Here is a 19730-nt window from a genome sequence, read left to right as displayed (position 1 = left end):
GCTAGCCAAGGAGAAGCGAGCTTGCTTGACGTGGTCATAGCCTTCTGTAGTGCTGACAACTCTCAACGATATATTTCATTGGTGCTATGCTGGGTCTAAGCGGACTATACGATTTGGACGCCAGTTCTCAACAACTACAAAACTCGGTTCATCCGTGTAGTGACATGCCACGGACCCGGGTCCATGTGTGCTACTGCTGACGTGGTGCGGCGCCGCAGACTTACGTGCGCACTGTCCGCTAGCGCCATCAAGCTGGGCGACAAGGAGGTGGAGTACAACCCGGAGTTCCGGCTGATCCTGCACACCAAGCTCGCCAACCCGCACTACAAGCCCGAGATGCAGGCGCAGACCACGCTCATCAACTTCACCGTCACCAAGGACGGCCTGGAGGACCAGCTGCTGGCCGAGGTGGTGAAGGCCGAGCGGCCCGACCTCGAGGAGCAGAAGGTAAGGTCACGCTCGCTCCGGGACGCCGGCTGATGGCCGAGATGGTGAAGCCGAGCGGCCCGACCTCGAGGAGCAGAAGGTAAGGTCACGCTCGCTCCCGGACACCAGCTGCTGGCCGAGGTGGTGAAGGCCGAGCGGCCCGACCTCGAGGAACAGAAGGTAAGGTCACGCTCGCTCCCGGACACCAGCTGATGGCCGAGGTGGTGAAGGCCGAGCGGCCCGACCTCAGGAGCAGAAGGTAAGGTCACGCCCACCCCGGGATACTAGCTGCTGGCCGAGGGGTGAAGGCCGAGCGGCCCGACCAGGAGCAGAAGGTAAGGCCACGCTCGCTCCGGGACACCACTGCTGGCCGAGGTGTGGAAGGCCGAGCGGCCCGACCTCGAGGAGAAGGTAAGGTCACGCTCGCTCCGGGACACCAGCTGCTGGCCGAGGTGGTGAAGCCGAGGCCCGACCTCGAGGAGCAGAAGGTAAGATCACGCTTGCTCCGGGACGCCGACTGATGGCCGAGGTGGTGAAGGCCGGCGGCCCGACCTCGAGGAACAGAAGGTAAGGTCACGCTCGCTCCCGGACACCAGCTGATGGCCGAGGTGGTGAAGGCCGAGCGGCCCGACCTCGAGGAGCAGAAGGTAAGGTCACGCCCACCCCGGGATACTAGCTGCTGGCGAGGCGGTGAAGGCCGAGCGGCACCCCGACCCCGAGGAGCAGAAGGTAAGGCCACGCTCGCTCCGGGACACCACCTGCTGGCCGAGGTAGTGAAGGCGAGCGGCCCGACCTCGAGGAGCAGAAGGTAAGGTCACGCTCGCTCCGGGACACCAGCTGCTGGCCGAGGTGGTGAATGCCCGAGGCCCGACCTCGAGGAGCAGAAGGTAAGGTCCCGCTCGCTCCGGGACGCCGACTGATGGCCGAGGTGGTGAAGGCCCGGAGACCCAAGCTCGAAGAGCAGAGGTTACGTACACTGTATACCCTAGACGTTACGCGGCCCGCGGCCGGGCCGGTGGCGTGCGTGTCTGGAACGATACGAGACAAACCACTTGTTGGGAAAGATCCGTTCTCCGGTCCCAAGCACGTATCGGAGTGCTGGCAAGTGGTGTACTTGATTTCTGGTCTTTCGGGGGCTGCAAGAATCATCACTGATCACATACTTTGCTGGTGAATAAGATAATGCGGACATTAGTGTGTGCGCTGTGTGCCGCGGTCATCATGTTCATCGTCATAAAAATGTTCTATGATCATTCGTGCGAAACCAAGGAATGTGGGACGGATGTGGCGTCACTTCCGTAAGAAGAGAAAGTGATATTTAGCTTCGCTTCGTGCCGTAGTTCAATTATCTGAGTTGAAAATTCTGCTGTGATCGATTTACAAGTCCATAACTAGTCTAAGAAGATAACATAACTATTGTTTTCTGTAAGATGGTCTAGCTCATAGCGTTGGCAAATGGTTATGCGTGGTCAAAATACAAATATTGGTGAGCCCTATGTTATCTTTAATGCCTGCTCAGACTTACGTTGACTTCAGATGCGTTGCCAGCTTGAGCGGAATATAAAAAAGTTGCAGATGTATTGGCGGCTAACTCCGCTATCTTATTAATGCCTTACTGATTTATTTTGAACTTATGGAAGAAAAACGAAACTTCGATTGACAAATAATGAGACGGGCACTTTGAATATGCCTGTCTAACCATGATTCGTCAAAAGCTCAGAACAGGGCGTCCCCACGAAATTCTGGAATGCTGAAACTTTTTTTGGCGCTGCGCACATCGCTCCATCGATAGTTTTGTGCGCACGGCGGATTTCCGTAAAGCTTCACTGCAGCGAAATGCTGTGCGCTGCCAAATGCTACAGGGCTTTCACCATATTTGCTGAGAACCCGAGGTGATTTCAAAATTGAAGCCACTTTAAGGCTTAGAATGTATGGGAATTAGTATAAACTTGACTTATGCATAATTGGCCTTACTTATATCAACTTTATAATCGAATCCTCTCCACTCTGCGTGCAGTACAACCTAACGAAGCAGCAGAACGAATTCAAGATTCTGCTGAAGAAGTTGGAGGATAATCTGCTGTCGCGTCTGTCTTCTGCCGGCGGCAACTTCCTGGGAGACACGGAGCTGGTGGAGAAATCTCGAGTATACCAAGGCCACAGCTGCTGAGGTCCAAGACAAGGTCAGTCCAGACACGGCGAGATTTCTTGGCGTGAGAGAAGAGGTGCTGCTTCTTAAGGGCATTACAAATAGTGCCGCAGACGTGGGACTGTGTCACATTTTTGCCCAACAATGCCTTTTTACTGCCTGCTTTGCGTATTAAGAAGGTTTGACGGTAGCTCAAACCGGGCGTTTGCGCGAGCAGTTGGCGTCACTTGACTTGCAAAGCCTTTTTTAAGTTTGTTGAACAGTTGAAATGGATTGCGTCTACGAATAGAAAAGCGAGTTGATGCGTAGAAGGATGTGGCTTACTCCCCACGTTCATTTCGCGCCTGGCTTGTTTACCAGGAGTTTTATCGCCCGAGCTCTGATGCAGCGTCTCAGTCACTGCGTTACGACTGAATGCAAGGGATGTGGTGGTGATATTTCTAGTGGTTTGGTCGGTTGGAAAGCTGTTTTTGTAATGCAAAATGCCACCCTTACTTCAGGAAAATAAAATTATATGGTCTGTTAGTAGGTCCAACCCTTTAATATTAAGGTCGAACGCCTTTTGGCTGCTATATGAATAAATAGTGCGGCTGATGCTGTAGCCGGAGAGGGTGACCGGGTGACCGGGGCCAGGGCGCCGGCCGAGCGGCGTGGTGCGGTGGCCGGCTGGGCTGTGGAGCGGCGTGTCGGCCGGTGCAGTCAGCAGTGACGGGAGGGTGACGTCGCCGGCCCTGCCGCAGGTGATCGAGGGCCGCGAGACGTCCATCCAGATCGACGAGGCCCGCGAGCTGTACCGGCCGGCCGCCGCGCGCGCCTCACTGTTGTATTTCATCCTCAACGACCTGCACAAGATCAACCCCATCTACCAGTTCTCGCTCAAGGTGGGCGCCGAGCCGGCTCCGGCGCTGTGGAGCTGGCTGGCCCCGGTGCAGGGCCGTCGCCGGTGTCGGCCCCGCCCGCCAGTGGTGTGGCGGACCCCCGGTTGCCGGTCCGTGCCCCGAGCGACGCTCGTGTCGCGCAGCAGACGCTGATGCCGGCCTGCGGCGTTAGCCAGGCGTGCAGTGCCGGTGGCCGGTGGCCGGCGCGAGCCCAGCCGGCTCCATCACTCACGCCTCCTCTGGGGCGTGTCGTGACGGCAGCTGGTGACGGCGAGAGTGGCTCGCGGATGGCGACAGATGGAGCCTCGTGGTCGTGGGCCGGCGTCGACCGGCTAGCCCACGCTACCGCCGGCGCCGCGCCGCTTGTCTGGGACTGGCCGTGCCGATCCGTCCGCCGTACACGGGCATCATCTGCCAGGGGAATGTGTGGACGCGATGACGCTCCCCGCGCGGCGTCTCGCGGGTGCTCGTAAGTCGGCTCTGGGCGAAGCGGCTCATCAGGAACCTGTTCGGCAACACAACGATGGTCCACGTTGGCTTGGTACCGACTCAGCCTATGAGGAACACGGGTGTTGATCTCCTAATGATGCGATTTGGGCATTCGGTCGGCCCTGGCTGTTATCGTTTGAAGTGAGCTGCTCGGTTGCGCTGTCAGACAGCACCGCGTCCGAGTAGTGCCTGCTGTCTGAGGCGCCGCGGTCTTGTCTTCGAGTGGGATGGGTGGCCGGCTCAAGTGTGGGCGCCGCCCGCGTCCTCACAGAGCCCACCTCTCCCGCGGCAGGCGTTCAGCGTGGTGTTCCACAAGGCCATGAGCAAGGCGGAGCCGGCGGAGGAGGTGAAGGACCGCGTGGAGAACCTGATCGACAGCGTCACCTACTCGGTCTTCATGTACACCACGCGTGGTCTGTTCGAATGCGACAAGCTCATCTTCACCGCGCAGATGGCGTTCCAGGCGAGTGACGCCGTCAACGGCTGAGGCGGGCGCGTAAATCGATTGAGCCTGCTCATGTTATCCATCTGGTTCAGTCGGTGATCGCGAACGCTCAGTGTTCTAACATTCTCAGTCGGCAGCGCTGAAGGCGTGTGTTGATATCCTGTCGTCACAATGGTACTTGATCAGCGCAAAGCAGGAGACGGAGAAACTCAGTTGATGATGCGACTAGCTGGTTTGCTGCTGCGTTGGGCTTATCTCAAAGACATCCGTACCTTAGACTGATATTTCGCCAACCGCGCTGCCTTCGTGCTGCTTCTGACTGATCCGCTGCTGGTGCAGATACTGTTGGAGAGCAAGGAGATTCATTACTACGAGCTGGACTTCCTGCTGCGCTTCCCCATCACCCCGAATGTCACGTCCCCGGTGGACTTCCTCACCAACACTTACTGGGGCGCCATCAAGTCCCTCAGCTCCCTGGAGGAGTTCAAGTGAGTCGCTGCGCCTGGTGTCTCACGTGCCGATAGCTCACTGCTGGGGCGGTCTGGTTTGACCGTGCTGCGGGCTGGGCTGGGATGTGTGCAGTGCGCATCATGCAGGGTAGCAGTCACCGTCACCGCCGTTTCTCGCTCACTGACTTCCGATGTAGTTTGTAGGCCTTGAAACAATGCATTCTTTGTGCACAGCCACTCTCTGTGCAGGGTTTATCATGCACGACACCTGCGCCTGTTGTGTGCGTTTTGGCTCAAGAGACGTCACGGAAATGTTGGCCAGCTTGCTGCCGATGCGACGCCCGTCCGTTGTAACGGGCTGCGCCCGGCGCCGCCGCAGGAACCTGGACCGCGACATCGAGGGCTCGGCCAAGCGCTGGAAGAAGTTCTGCGAGTCGGAGTGTCCGGAGAAGGAGAAGTTCCCGCAGGAGTGGAAGAACAAGTCGGCGCTGCAGCGACTGTGCATGATGCGCGCCTTGCGGCCAGACCGTATGACCTACGCCGTCCGGTGAGTGGTGGCCACGGCCGCGGGGGAGGGGAGGAGCACACAACCGGAGGTCCGGCACCAGTGCTGAGACGGCCGCCTCTGCGACAAGCCGCTCAGGTGGTATTGTCAAACGGCGAGCTGGAAGAAAATCGTGTTATCCATCTCGTACCGTAAGTGTCGACGATCAAAACCTGCCCATTGGGTTTTGAAATGTTAGTTGCCAGGTGCATGATGAATAAGTCAAGCGTGGTGTCCGCTGTCTTTTATATCCTTGCATGAGCGTATAATTGGGACGGCGATACGCGCGCCGTTAGCCTGTGCGCTATATAATTGGGACGGCGATACGCGCCGTTATGTATGTATGTGTATGTGTGTTATTGGGGCTATGTGGCGCAACAGGCCGCTGAGTTTATATTACGTCGAGCGCCCTTCACTGTGGCCGAAGGAGCGGACACTACGGAGAATCAGGCCCTGCACGCCTGTTTTTTCAGATGCGTAGCTGAATCGCTACGCTAGCGGTGTGCTAGCTAGAGGTCAAAAATGCCCCTGCGCATTTTTGCGGCGCTTCGTAGCGATGGTGGTGACCGTTCGTGTGGCATGTCTTTGATTACAGAGCTTTCATCGAAGAAAGGCTTGGATTTAAGTACATCGAGGGCCGAAGTGTGGAGTTCTCGAAGTCGTTCGAAGAGTCGGGTCCGTCCACGCCCATCTTCTTCATCTTATCACCTGGCGTGGACCCATTGAAAGTACGCCAGAGCATGCACTTACATGAAATGTGCTCATCTGAACCGGACTGAATGCCCAAAATTTGTAGCTAGCTTTTTGGGATAGTCATGGCTATTTATTTCTGACGCCCGCTGTGGTTAAACACACGGATGAACTGTATTGTCCCGTGACGTTCCGGTTACAGTCGTTCCCGAGAGAGGGGTAGATACTTTGTGTCGTATCTTGCTGAACATCGCCTGTCTGAGCCGTTCGCGGACCGGAGGGCATGGCGTGTCCGCGTCTGTCGCTGACTCTGGCCGCCGTCGCAGGATGTGGAGAAGCTGGGCCGCAAGCTGCGCTTCACGTTCGACCACAAGAACTTCCAACAGCGTGTCGCTGGGCCAGGGCCAGGAGGTGGTGGCCGAGAACGCGCTGGAGGTGGCCGCCAAGCACGGCCACTGGGTCATCTTGCAGGTGGGCGGCGCCGGCCGCGCCGAAGCCAGGCGGCGCGCGCTGGCCGCCGCCGGGCTAGGGCGCAGGGGACGCGGTATGGCGCCGTACAGTTGTATTCTGAAGCGGCGCCGGCCGCGCCGAAGCCAGGCGGCGCTCGCCGGCCGCTGACTGGCTTATGCGCAAGGGACGCTGTATGGCGCCGTGCAGTTGTATTCTGAAGCGGCGCCGGTTCGTGGTGTCATGTCGTGCGTGCTCGCCAGCGTTACGCACGACAGGCGCGGTAGCCTCGAAGGGAGGAAGACGCCACTGCCGACGTGCCGACCTGTGCTGCACATCAGAGCAAGTGCGTGATAGATACTGGTCTTGGCAGTATCTGGACGTGTGTTGGTGTAACCTCCCACCCAGCGCAGCACCACCGGCACGGTCTTGTCACAGCTGGGACTGAATATTGGTGCCAGCGGCTATCTGGTGCGTAGAAGCCGTCTGGCATAGTATCAGTTCCTTCCAACCTATGGGTTACAAGACAAGCATCGAGGTGTTTTTATAGCGGGGTTGACATTAGTATGTTCTAGACACCGTAACACCAATAATAATGACAAGAATATTGTCAACGCACATATTCTCTGGCCAATAATTACCTGGCGATGCGCCCAAGTGACAGGCCAGTTTGATACCCAGACCTCTTCAGCCCTCCAAGCCTCGGTCTCAGACCTCCTCACACAACCATATTTAACCTAGATGCTTTCCACAAGCAAAGTTTCACTGGTGTCTATGCTAGGCCACTGACCTTATTTGACCTTAGGAAAGTATAGGTGACCAGAAACCATAGGCACTGCATTTATGTACATTTGGCGATAAGTACTACGTTACTGAGCATACTCTTCAAAATATATGGTTGATCGGAGTTGTTTTAGGTAAATGACCTCCCTGACCTCCATGATTTAAAAAAAACTAGATTAGCCTGTTTGTGTCCTTGTGATCCAGAATTTCGAAATGAACGTCCAAAACTCCATAAGGTAAGGTGTTCGGTAATCAAGATATTTTGCTTCTGACCCTGATAGGACCATCCTGCCCGACCCAGGTCAATGGGATTTGTCGTAGTTTTTACTGCAATTACCTAGTTTAAGAAACCGACACAAAGCTTTATGGCTTTGTCCTGCACGCCGTTGTCGCATCATATTGAAAGATTCCTTGGGCATTGGCATCGCTAACAACAATGGCCAGACTTGAACGTTCTCAAAGTCAGTGAACTTACAAGGTGCATTTATTTGTTATATCAAGGGATCAATTATTCAGTTGTTTACAGCTGTACGACGCTTGGTGCGACTACACCATGCCGTGTGGAAATTCTTGTGGAAAATCCTCCGGGGAGCCTTAAGCTCCCCCCCCCCCTCCCACAGACACACACACACACACACGCGCTCGAGTGCATTTTGACCTCGCTTACCATTACACATATTTTGGAACGGTCGATGAGTTGAATTTATTGGTACGTCTCGCGGCAGAACAGCCTGTGACGGCATTGAGAGGACCGTGAGGCGAGCCGTAGCTCGAGAGAGGAACCGGTACTGCTACGGGTCACATTTTCTCAGGGGACCATGGACGAATTCCGTACAGAAATTGACTGTCAGTATCTGGTTCTTTATCATCAAATAATCGGAAGTCGCAGTTGTGGCTGAGAAGCTCGCTGCGCCATTCGCTACAGTCAAGATAACTTCAGACACTCAAAAACACCAGCCGGTTTGCTCCGCCTGAACCAGGGCAGGTGACCAATGACCGTGCATCAGCTGTCCTGTGCAGATGGCCGAGTTGTTCGGAGGATTCAGACAAAACAGCGACCAGGCTTAAAACACCTAAGAGGAGGTGAAGTTGTCACCATTTTTACAGATGTCCATCGGTCATCGACGGGCCTTGGGTAAACCTTATGTGGTTTGTATTTGTACGTTTTTGCCACTGGTCAATCTACGTCAAAATGTGGTGACTCTTAGTCCTGGCCTGTTGGGTTAATTTACATGCATTTGCATTATCACTTGGTGCTAGTATTTCATATGTTTTACAGCCCGAAAATTTAATGCGGAGTAGTTTTTCCTGTGTTTTTGTTGGCGCTAGGACGTCAAATGTATATCAACGTCACATAAGCTCTGCAAATAGCTAAAGGATGTATCCATATCGTGACCCGTGTGTCGGATAGAGCGGGTATTCTGCTAGGTGGACTCAACGCGTCAAATAGCCCATGGTACGCAGCTGCAAATAAATCTGAACGATGGCCAATGCAAAAGATGACGGTAGACTAACGTGTCGATTTGACGACTTCGAAAGAAGTGAAGAGGACCATGTTTTGGGCCATGGGAATGCTGTTTAGACACTTGTACCTGCGGAAACTTGTTTTGCCTTGCAAGGAAAGACAGCACGCGAAGTGTCTCATTTTGCTGAATACAAAGTAGAGAACGGACATGATACGAAGGTTAAACGATGACTTTTGGCTAGGGTCACGAGGTTACATTTTCCTACGGACGGGCGGATTTTGTGTTTCAGTTCCGTGGCACGAATCTTTGTGACCTCGAAAATGTCTACGTTGATGATATTTCCTCTTTCATAATGGGTGCCACGACACATGAGCCCTCTGATGTCAAATCCAACTAGGAAATCACCTCGAGGCATTCTCGTGACCCATACGCCAGATGGACCTGCTAGTGTGTCAGGTGGATTTTGCACGTCTGATGAGCCCGAGCATTGATTTTCAGTAAAGCCTGAGACATCACCGTGCTTAGCTGCCATGCTGGTGCCCCGCCGGGTGGGAGACCACACCTGTTATTGCCGCTCACCGTGCCGATGTTGGAGAGGCGGGGAACGTGTGACCGTCGCCCGTCGTCCCCTCAGAACATCCACCTGGTGAAGAACTGGCTGCCACGACTGGAGAAGCGGCTGGAGACCAACAGCCAGTCGGGGCACAAGAAGTACCGCGTGTTCATGTCGGCAGAGCCGGCGCCCACGCCGGACGCGCACATCATACCGCAGGTGAGTCGGGTACCTGGCCAGTGCTGGTGGCCACGGCTCGCGCCGCAGGCGAAGACCAGCTGGCGCGCCGCTGCCTCTGCGGTTCGGAACCTCACCGCGGCCAACCCGCATTACTTGGTAGTAACGCGGCACAGTCTAACAGTCCAGGGCGACAGAGCATTTATTTAGCGAGGGATTTTGTGCTGAAGATTGTGTTTTGGCCTCTTGGAGTACGCCGCGGTGACCAAACCCAGTTTGATGAGCTAAGCGGCCACGTCATTTATTGAGTTCTTGATGCACATTACTCTTTTCTCTAATTCACGACAACGATCAGCAAGTAGCATTTGATATGCTAGCATTTTGGATGTGCTTTTGAAGCGGTACTTCGTGTGCTGGACGACTTCGCCTTGGCTCGACTCACCGTCAGGGGAAGGGGGGGGGGGGGGGAGTCTGGAATTATGCGGAGAGAACTCAGCTGACGTGCTCTTTCCACCACCGAAGTGTGACAACTCGCTCCTCGCAGGGAATCCTCGAGTCGGCGATTAAGATAACGAACGAGCCTCCTACGGGGATGTTCGCAAACCTGCACAAGGCGCTGGACAACTTCACGCAGGTCAGCGCAGCCCGTCTTCCGTCGGAAAAGCCAGACGCTGGAGTTGTGCTGCTCGATGCGCCTTTGAAGAATACATCGCCGCACATTACACGGTTTCAGGAGCTAATAGTGGTAGCGCCACCGTGGTTATGACTTTAAGTGAGGTTACTGCCGTAAAGTGAATCATTGTGACGCGATGTTGGCCGCCGCTGCATCTTTTGCCGATGCGAGAACCGACTTTCACCGATGCGAGTGCCGACTTTCAACGATGCGAGTGCCGACACTCACCGATGCGAGTGCCGACTTTCAACAATGCGAGTGCCGACATTCACCGACGCTAGTAGCAGCTTTCACCGATGCGAGTGCCGATATTCACCGAGCCGGTGGCGCCATGCAGGGCCATTAACCGTGCCGCACTCCGCTGCAGGACACGCTGGAGATGTGCACCAAGGAGGCCGAGTTCAAGTCGATCCTGTTCTCGCTCTGCTACTTCCACGCGGTGGTGGCTGAGCGTAGGAAGTTCGGGCCGCAGGGCTGGAACCGGCCCTACCCCTTCAACGTCGGTACGGCCGGAGCGGCAGGGTGGGCTGTCCGTGGGATGACGGCGAGGGGGGAGGGTCAGCTGGGAGTGTCAGCTCCCGACGACGGAGTCGTGGCCATTTCACACCGCCACGGTCACTGCTACCGTACACGGTGTGTGCCGGTGCTACCAAAACGGCTCACCTGATCAATCACTTTGCTTCATTTGGTATGGAATATGGTGCGAGCCGGTGACAACCATGAGGGGAAACTGGCCGAACCATTCTAACGATGTCTAGGTGTTTTCACGATGGTATCCGCTTGTCTGCGCGACAATTAATTTATGTTAGTACAACTTCTTTTCTACATCAGCTCGGCCGCACCATCACCTTTTGCATCAGCTCAACGGCATTGCAACGGCTTTATGACGGGATGGTGCGTATGGCGATGGTCGGTACAGCGGCAGCCGTGGTCTGCGTCTGACGTCCCCGCCCGGCCCGCCGCAGGCGACCTGACCATCAGCGTCAACGTGCTCTTCAACTACCTGGAGGCCAACAGCAAGGTACCGTGGGAGGACCTGCGCTACCTGTTCGGCGAGATCATGTACGGCGGCCACATCACCGACGACTGGGACCGCCGGCTCTGCCGCACCTACCTCGAGGTCTACATGCACCCGGACCAGGTGGGTGCGCGCCGGCGGCCGCGCCGCGTCTCCGGCGGCCGCCGGCGGTGTGGTCGGAGCGCTGGTTCGGCGGGGCAGCGTGACGCTGGAGACGTCGGCCCTGACGTCGGCTGGTCGGCGGCCGCTCGCTGCTGAGGTGTCGGCGCCGGAATGGCGTACGCCGGGCTCGGAGCAGCGGATTTGTGGGTGTTCATGCGGGCACGTGGGCTGCAGGGCGCCACGAAATCGCGGGAGAGTGATCACTGCACCCTCTGGAAAGAGAAGTGGAATTTACTAGTGTTGAGATCTAGGGATTCTGGAACGTGGCTTTTAGGTCAAATAAGGTCAAACAATGTCAAAATCCAGATTTTTCTCCCAAGTGCTCCCAGACATCCTCGCGCAACCGCATGGAAGCGGGATACCTTTTCTAAGCAAAATCTCACTGGTGTTCATTTCAGGTTGTTGGCATTGTTGGCCTTAAGTTGACGGTTTCTGAAAGCTTACGAGATCGTTTTTTTATTTTCGAATTCGAATGAGCGACAAGGATTACGATATACGGTATATTCCTAAGCACAAAATGTTGACCTGGGTTAGTTTAGGTCGACGACCTACTCTAACCGTCAAGAAATCCATGGATGATGTCTGATGCGGTCTCTGTCGTACGGGAATTAGAACTGAGCATCAAAAAGTAACCAAGAAAGCACGCTACAATAAAAAAGCAGGTTGGTTTTCACCTCGGTTAATCTTCATACCTGATCCAAGGTCAATTAAATTGTCCGTTATCCTAAATGTAGTGTTCTATTTATATACAAAACCATTAGAGATGCACGGCTTTGCATAACACTCCTTTGTCGTATCGGATTCAACGATTCACTAGAAATCGCCTTCGCTGGCAGCTATGGCCTAACTGACCTATCACACGTCAGCGATATTGCAAGGTGAATCTAATTTATATATCAAAGATCCGCTGTTCAACTGCCTGCAGCTACACAATGTCGGCTCGACTACACCGCGCCTTTCGTAAATTAGTCTGAAAAAACCCTGGGGGCTGAACTTGACCCCCACTCTCATTCATTTTAATAGAGGAGGTGGCGTATGTGTCGCGGCGTCTCGGGCGATACCGCGTTGTGCCGACGGTGTCAGCAGCACTGCTGACCAGCGCAGCACTGGTCTGCCCGCTCCGGCTGAGGCGGTGCTCCCGGCTGATGCACCGCTGACCAGCGCAGCACTGCTCGGCCCGCTCCGGCCGAGGCGGTGCTCCTGGCCGGCGCGTTTGCTGACCAGCGCAGCACTGGTTTGCCCGCTCCGGGGAGGCTGTGCTCCTGGCCAGCGCGTTGCTGGCCAGCGCAGCACTGGTCTGCCCGCTCCGGGGAGGCTGTGCTCCTGGCCAGCGCGTTGCTGGCCAGCGCAGCACTGGTCTGCCCGCTCCGGCTGAGGCTGTGCTCCCGGCCGGCGCGTTGCTGACCGCGTCGCCGCCTGTCCTCAGCTGGAGGGCGACCTGTTCTTCGCGCCGGGCTTCGCCAGCCCGCCCAACTCCGACTACAAGGGCTACCACGCGTACGTGGATGAGATGCTGCCGCCAGAGTCGCCCTACCTGTACGGTCTCCATCCGAACGCCGAGATCGGTGAGTGGCGCCGACAGGGGCCGCGGGATCGGCCCCGTGGCCGGCTGGGTGGATGCTCGCCCCGCACCGGCAGACCGGGAAACATCCGGTCGCCAAAGCTCTAGACTCATGACGCGATTCGGCGGGCTGCCTGGTTTGCGTTTTGATATTCACACGCTGGGGAAAGGCGTGCATGGTGATAGTTTCCACAGTCGGACGTGACCCCGCGACGTGCAAGACGATAATCCTTCCAGCGATGCAGTACCAGGAAGTGCAGAGCTGCGGCCGCCCTACCTCTGCGTACTGCTCTCACACTGACTCACACGCACACTCCTTCTCACTCACACTGCCCTACTCACACTGCCCTACTAGTGTGCGGCCAGCGCTGCCCGCACACTCCAGGTGCGGGCAGCGCTGGCCGCCAGTGCGGCGAGCGCTGCCCTGCGGCGGCCACGGCTGACGGCCCTGGCGCCTCGCTCTCGTCTCCGCCAGGGTTTCTGACGGCCACCTCCGACAACCTGTTCCGCATCGTGTTCGAGCTGCAGCCGCGTGACTCGGGCGGAGGCGGTGGCGTCACCACCACCCGAGAGGAGAAGGTGAGTCAGTGACTCGGGGGAGGCGATTCCCTGATTCGGGGAGGGGGGGTAGGGGAGGGAGCTGAGTGGCGCCCCGGCCGGATAGGGCAAGTGCGACCTGTTCGGAAGTGCTCTTGGCTGCGTTGGTTCTTCAATAGTTGCCGCATACTGTTGGGGTGCCGTGTGTATGCGATAACCGTAACTCGGTTTATTGTTTGCCCATTCTTTTTTTTCGCCCGCGCACCGCTGCGGGCGAACTCCAGCCCCCGCCATGCCTTGCACGGCCCGGCGCCGCCGTCCTGACCTCGACGCCCGGTCACCAGGTCAAGCAGATCCTGGACGACATCGTAGACAAGCTGCCGGACGAGTTCAACATGTCAGAGATCATGGGCAAGGTGGAGGAGCGCACGCCGTATGTGGTGGTGGCGTTCCAGGTACGGTGCCGTCGGGCCTGGACGCGTGGAGCTCCGCCAAATGATCGCCACTCTGTCGTCCAAAGGTAGAGCCCCATATGTTCACTTCTGGACATTTCGCGTTTTTTGTGTTATTTGATTCGTCTTCTCGCGCTGAATTGTGATATTCAAACCAACAGTTGAAATTTTCACAAACTTTTAGCTGAAAAAGGGCCGAAAGTTTGTAAAAATCTCAACTGATGGTTTCAATAACCGAATTCAGCGTAAGTAGACGAATCAGATGACACAAAAAACCAAAATGCCCAAAAATCAGCGTATGGGGTTTGCAGTTGGACGGCAGCACCGTCGTGCGTCGCTGCTCGGAGGATGCATTTGTCGCAGTGGTCGACGGTGCTGACACCTACCGAGTAACCGACTCGTGACTCAGCAGTGGTCTGTCTATGTGTGCTGGGGTGCGCGTACTGAGGCAGCGACGGTGGCCGTTTCAGGAGTGCGAGCGCATGAACATGCTGACGGGTGAAATCCGGAGGTCGCTGAAGGAGCTGGACCTGGGTCTGAAGGTAGGCACGCGCTGGGATGTGCCGGGGGTGGGGCCTTCGGCCGTCCGTGTAGACGGCCGCGGCAAGCTTACCCCGTAACATGTACTGTTGTGTGAGTGGATCCGTAGATCCAGATCGTGATATTTCCGATGCGTACTGACGGCTCCTTCGGGGTTGTTATTGTTTATTTGTGTTTTCGGGCACGTAGCCCGCAATGATCATTTTGCGCCCAGTTCCTTCGGCGTCAACGCGCATTGGAAAACAGTCGATTCTGCTTCCGACCAATACCCACTTCTGCCGTGCTCACTGAGACAACTGCACTGCCTGCGGCGGCGTTTGTGCGTCTCCAGACGCGCTCAGTGTGTCTCCAGACGCGCTCAGTGCGTCTCCAGACGCGCTCAGTGTGTCTCCAGATGCGCTCAGTGTGTCTCCAGACGCGCTCAGTGTGTCTCCAGACGCGCTCAGTGTGTCTCCAGATGCGCTCAGTGTGTCTCCAGACGCGCTCAGTGTGTCTCCAGACGCGCCCAGCGTGTCTCCAGACGCGCTCAGTGTGTCTCCAGACGCGCTCAGTGTGTCTCCAGACGCGCTCAGTGTGTCTCCAGATGCGCTCAGTGTGTCTCCAGACGCGCTCAGTGTGTCTCCAGATGCGCTCAGTGTGTCTCCAGACGCGCTCAGTGTGTCTCCAGACGCGCTCAGTGTGTCTCCAGACGCGCTCAGTGTGTCTCCAGATGCGCTCAGTGTGTCTCCAGACGCGCTCAGTGTGTCTCCAGACGCGCTCAGTGTGTCTCCAGACGCGCTCAGTGTGTCTCCAGATGCGCTCAGTGTGTCTCCAGACGCGCTCAGTGTGTCTCCAGACGCGCTCAGTGTGTCTCCAGATGCGCTCAGTGTGTCTCCAGACGCGCTCAGTGTGTCTCCAGATGCGCTCAGTGTGCCTCCAGACGCGCTCAGTGCGTCTCCAGACGCGCTCAGTGTGTCTCCAGATGCGCTCAGTGTGTCTCCAGACGCGCTCAGTGTGTCTCCAGACGCGCTCAGTGTGTCTCCAGATGCGCTCAGTGTGTCTCCAGACGCGCTCAGTGTGCCGCCACGTCCCCGCGGCCGTGCCGGGAGGAGTCTGCTGTCTCCGTTCGGCGCCACCTGGCCGCCGGACTGAGCGGGCTGGGCGCTGCCGCAGGCGAGCTCACAATCACGGCCGAAATGGAGGACCTGGGCAACTCGCTGTTCATGGACGCCGTGCCGGCCTCGTGGACCAAGCGGGGCGTACGCCTCCATGCTGGGCCTCACCGTCTGGTACTCGGACCTGCTGCTGCGCGTGCGCGAGCTGGAGAGCTGGACCTCCGACTTCCAGGTGCGGCTCGCCCGGGGCGCGGTGCACCGGGATGGAGGTTGTCGCGTGGCGCTTTCACTAAGCGGCCCTTCACAGCTGCGCTCGCACAAACCGTGCTCTGTGCTCCGGTGTCCAGGCGTCATACTGTGACTTTTCGTATTAAACCGCAGAGTTTCCGGCAGCTGGAGACTTGACCCTCCCCCCCCTCCCCTTCGAAGTGTGGAACCCAATCGCTTCATCGCGTCATCTTTATCAACCGGCAGCGGCGCCCACTGCCAGTGGTGCGATTGCTATTGCAATGCGTGCTGTGTGCCCGTCTGTATAACGCCGCCGAGGTATGTGAATCCCGCATCAGTGTTTTTGTACCGACGGATAGGTGACTGGGGTAAGCCATATATGCATGCAGTTAGAAGGAACTGCTCCCGTGTCTCGGCTCCCGCCTGGCCGTGTCTCGGCTCCCGTCTGACCGTGTCTCGGCTCCCGACTGACCGTGTCTCGGCTCCCGTCTGACCGTGTCTCGGCTCCCGCTTGACCGTGTCTCGGCTCCTGTCCGGTCCTGTCTCGGCTCCCGTCTGACCGTGTCTCAGCCCCCGCTTGACCGTGTCTCGGCTCCCGTCTGACCGTGTCTCGGCTCCTGACCGTGTCTCGACTCCCGTCTGACCATGTCTCGGCTCCCGCCTGACCGTGTCTCAGCTCCCGTCTGACCGTGTCTCCGCTCCCGTCTGGCCGTGTCTCGGCTCCCGCCCGACCGTGTCTCGGCTCCCGTCTGACCGCGTCTTGGCTCCCGTCTGACCGTGTCTCGGCTCCCGTCTGACCGTGTCTCAGCTCCCGTCTGACCGTGTCTCGGCTCCCGTCTGACCATGTCTCGGCTCCCGCCTGACCGTGCCGTGTCTCCACGTCTCGGCAGCTGCCGGCGTCCGTGTGGCTGGCCGGCTTCTTCAACCCTCAGTCGTTCCTCACGGCCATCATGCAGAGCACGGCCCGCAAGAATGAGTGGCCGCTCGACCGGATGTGTCTGCAGTGTGACGTCACCAAGAAAAACAAGGAGGACTTCTCGTAAGCCGTCGGCTCCGACTGCCAGCTCTCTGGTCTGCAACGTGTCCGGCCGGGTGTTGGGGACGCTGCTTCTGACGACCTGGCGATTTGTGCCTCCGAGGCCGTCCATGTTGAGGCCGAGCATTTTTTCACCTGCGCCTTTTATCGAAAGCTACGCGTGCAAAGCATGAGTCTGAGCCAGGTGATATCTGTTGGTTGTGGACCACAGGTTTTCAGAACGCAGAAACGCGACTAGAGAAAACGCTTTGTTGTTTTTCATAGACGCAGCTTTTCAGCTCGCCTACCCGCCAATTTCTGACGCGTGATTTTGGCTTTGTTATGGGTCAGACTTGGCAAGCTTTTTTGGCTAAAAAATTCGGGCAAAATAATGTATTTTTTGCTGTTCCATAAGTCTCGAAATTATCCCAAAACTGAAGTGCGCTGCCAAACACAAAACAACGATAAAACAAAAATATTTGTATGCTTTTTAAGTCTAGCCAGCATTAACTGACGTATCAAATGCGCAGCAGTCGTTGAAACTGAAAAAGTAGTAGCATATTTTGTTTGTCTATGTCTGCAGAAGATGCAATTTGCGATCACCACTGCAGGGCGCCTTCAATACAATTTCCACCCTCTTCCTTCTCACGTATAGCTGAAAATTGTTCTCACAGTGTCTCAGATCTACTTTGGTGCAGGATCAATTTATCGTGCAGGTACTTTGATTGCTGCTCTCGGAGTAACATTACTGGTATAGCAAAACAGTGTCATAAAACAATGTTATGTGCTAGATGACAGTTGCACGCTATTTCATCCACAATGTAATGTATAGGTCTGTAATTAAGATGAGATGATAAAAATGCATTTTGTATTAAATGAATATTCAAAGGCTAAAGGAGGATCAGCATTGTAACATGGAGAGCTTTTGTGGGCTGGATCTCTAGCTAGGCGGGCTTTGCGGGCTGATTCACTAGCTGGCTGAGCTGCGGACGGCTACGTTTTTGGGAAGTTGTGCCTGTAGGTGCGATCGTTATCACGACCAGCCCACGGGGCCAGCCGGTTCGCACGGCCGGCGAGGCCAGCGCCGGTGCGGGCCGCGCCGAGCCGGACCGGCGGCCGATTGAGCGGACCGCGCTGACTGCCGCAGCTCGGCGCCGCGCGAGGGGCGCCTACGTACACGGCCTATTCATGGAGGGCGCCCGCTGGGACACCAGCGCCAACTCCATCATGGACTCCAAGCTCAAGGAGCTCTACCCTGTGATGCCCGTCATCTTCATCAAAGTACGTGTGGCGGCGCCGCGCCAGCAGGGCCCGCTTTAAGCAGTCGAATGGCAGATCGCACCGCACTCACTCGTGCGGAAATATAGAGGTGACATTCATTCCATGTTTGTCTCAAGGATAGCCATGCTGGTGTTTGGCCACATTCTCAAATATCCGGAATTTCAATCCCTGTGGAGTTCCACGGTGATAATGTGCGATTCTCGATTATTCCATGCGGTCCTGTTTTGGACGCTTTCACAGCACGTGCTGTTTGTGGTCAGTTTGCAACCGTTACCAAAACTTACTGACTGAGGTCTGTTGTCTACCAGGCGATGACCCAGGACAAACAGGACACGAGGAACATCTACGAGTGTCCCGTCTACAAGACGCGCATGCGCGGTCCCACCTTCGTCTGGACGTTCAACCTGAAGACCAAAGAGAAGGCCAGCAAGTGGATCCTCGCCGGGGTGGCTTTGCTCCTTCAGATCTAGTCGAGAGACGCTCGCTGGCACGTGTTGCGCCAGCGGGTGGACGGGCACCGCTCGAAGCATGCTGCCGGTGCTAATAAGATGACGTGTTTTGTGTTGCTCGATTATCGGGTGACGCTCGGACTGATCGAACAATCATGGCGTCGATTGACAGCATCGAGATTTTGCGCTTCTCCTGCTGCGCTCCTACCGCATGCAGATAAAGAATAAGTTGTGAAAGGTTATCCCCCTCCCAAGCCGCTGTTGAGACTGTGACGCTGCTCATTTGTTAAAGCACGTGATGAAATTCCGTATAGTCTTGTCCTTGTCGAGCACCGCGTTGCCGTCTTCGTTTTCCGATGTAGCGAGCACCAGGATGTGCGTCCTGCTCGGCAGGGTTAGCAGGGCGCCGTGTTTAGTAGGATGGAGCTGGACGGTCCGAGTCTAAATCAAATGACGAATATACAAGTGTACAGATGCGTCTATATCAGGGGAACTACACGGCAGCCTCTCGCACAGGCCGTGCTCGCCCGGTGCCGGCCTTGGCGTGTTCCCGTGCTTCAGCCTTGGGGTGTCCCCGTGCTCCAGACGGCTCAGACCCACCACACGTAAGAGGTGCCAGCTGCACCTCCCGCAACCTAGCCTCTGGCACAGCCCATCGGGTATTCCCGGCGTGCGATGACTGCAAAAACGGAAGCCCACGCCTTTGAAATGTGTTGGCCGCAGTACAAACCGGTGAAACAAGTAAACGCACGTGATGCCGTGTGCATCACTGTATCCCAGGCGGCAGGTGTCAAGTTAGAGATGCCCACTCGTAGCAGATTTACTGCTGGCGTGATAGACGAGTGTAGAACTCACTAGGCTTTCTCGCCAGTCAGAGAAAGCAAAATCTTGTCAGTCAGCAGCTTCTGTTTTCAGAAACTTGCACTCGCGAACAATCCCGCCACCATGTCCATGTGCGCAGCCAACAGCATTCTCGCGTCTCCAAGTCCAGAGAGCACATGAGCATACATGGTCACCGACGGTGCGCCTTATATGCTACGTTCGTCAGAAACTAGCAGGACACCTCCTGGGCGATACTAAGAATGAAGAACTTGTGCCAATGGCAGGCCCTCCTCAAGTGCAAGGACGCTACCTTGGCGACTCTTAGAATGAGAGCCTCCTGTATTGGCGGGAGAAACCTTTGGTTATACGCTTTTGCCCTTCACCCGAATGAACCCGAACGCT

At 56.4% G+C, this 19730-nt stretch overlaps 1 pseudogene; it reads left to right on the top strand.

Annotated features, from left to right (window-relative positions):
- Positions 1-18969, top strand: part of LOC119095130 (dynein beta chain, ciliary-like) — a 63048-nt pseudogene extending 44079 nt beyond the window's left edge.
- Positions 18970-19730: the final 761 nt, after the last annotated feature.

This window comes from Pollicipes pollicipes, unplaced genomic scaffold (genome assembly GCF_011947565.3).
Source record: "Pollicipes pollicipes isolate AB1234 unplaced genomic scaffold, Ppol_2.1 Scaffold_4219;HRSCAF=4965_pilon_pilon_pilon, whole genome shotgun sequence".
In the NCBI taxonomy this organism is placed as follows: domain Eukaryota; kingdom Metazoa; phylum Arthropoda; class Thecostraca; order Pollicipedomorpha; family Pollicipedidae; genus Pollicipes; species Pollicipes pollicipes.
This window is presented reverse-complemented; position numbering and strand designations above follow the sequence as displayed.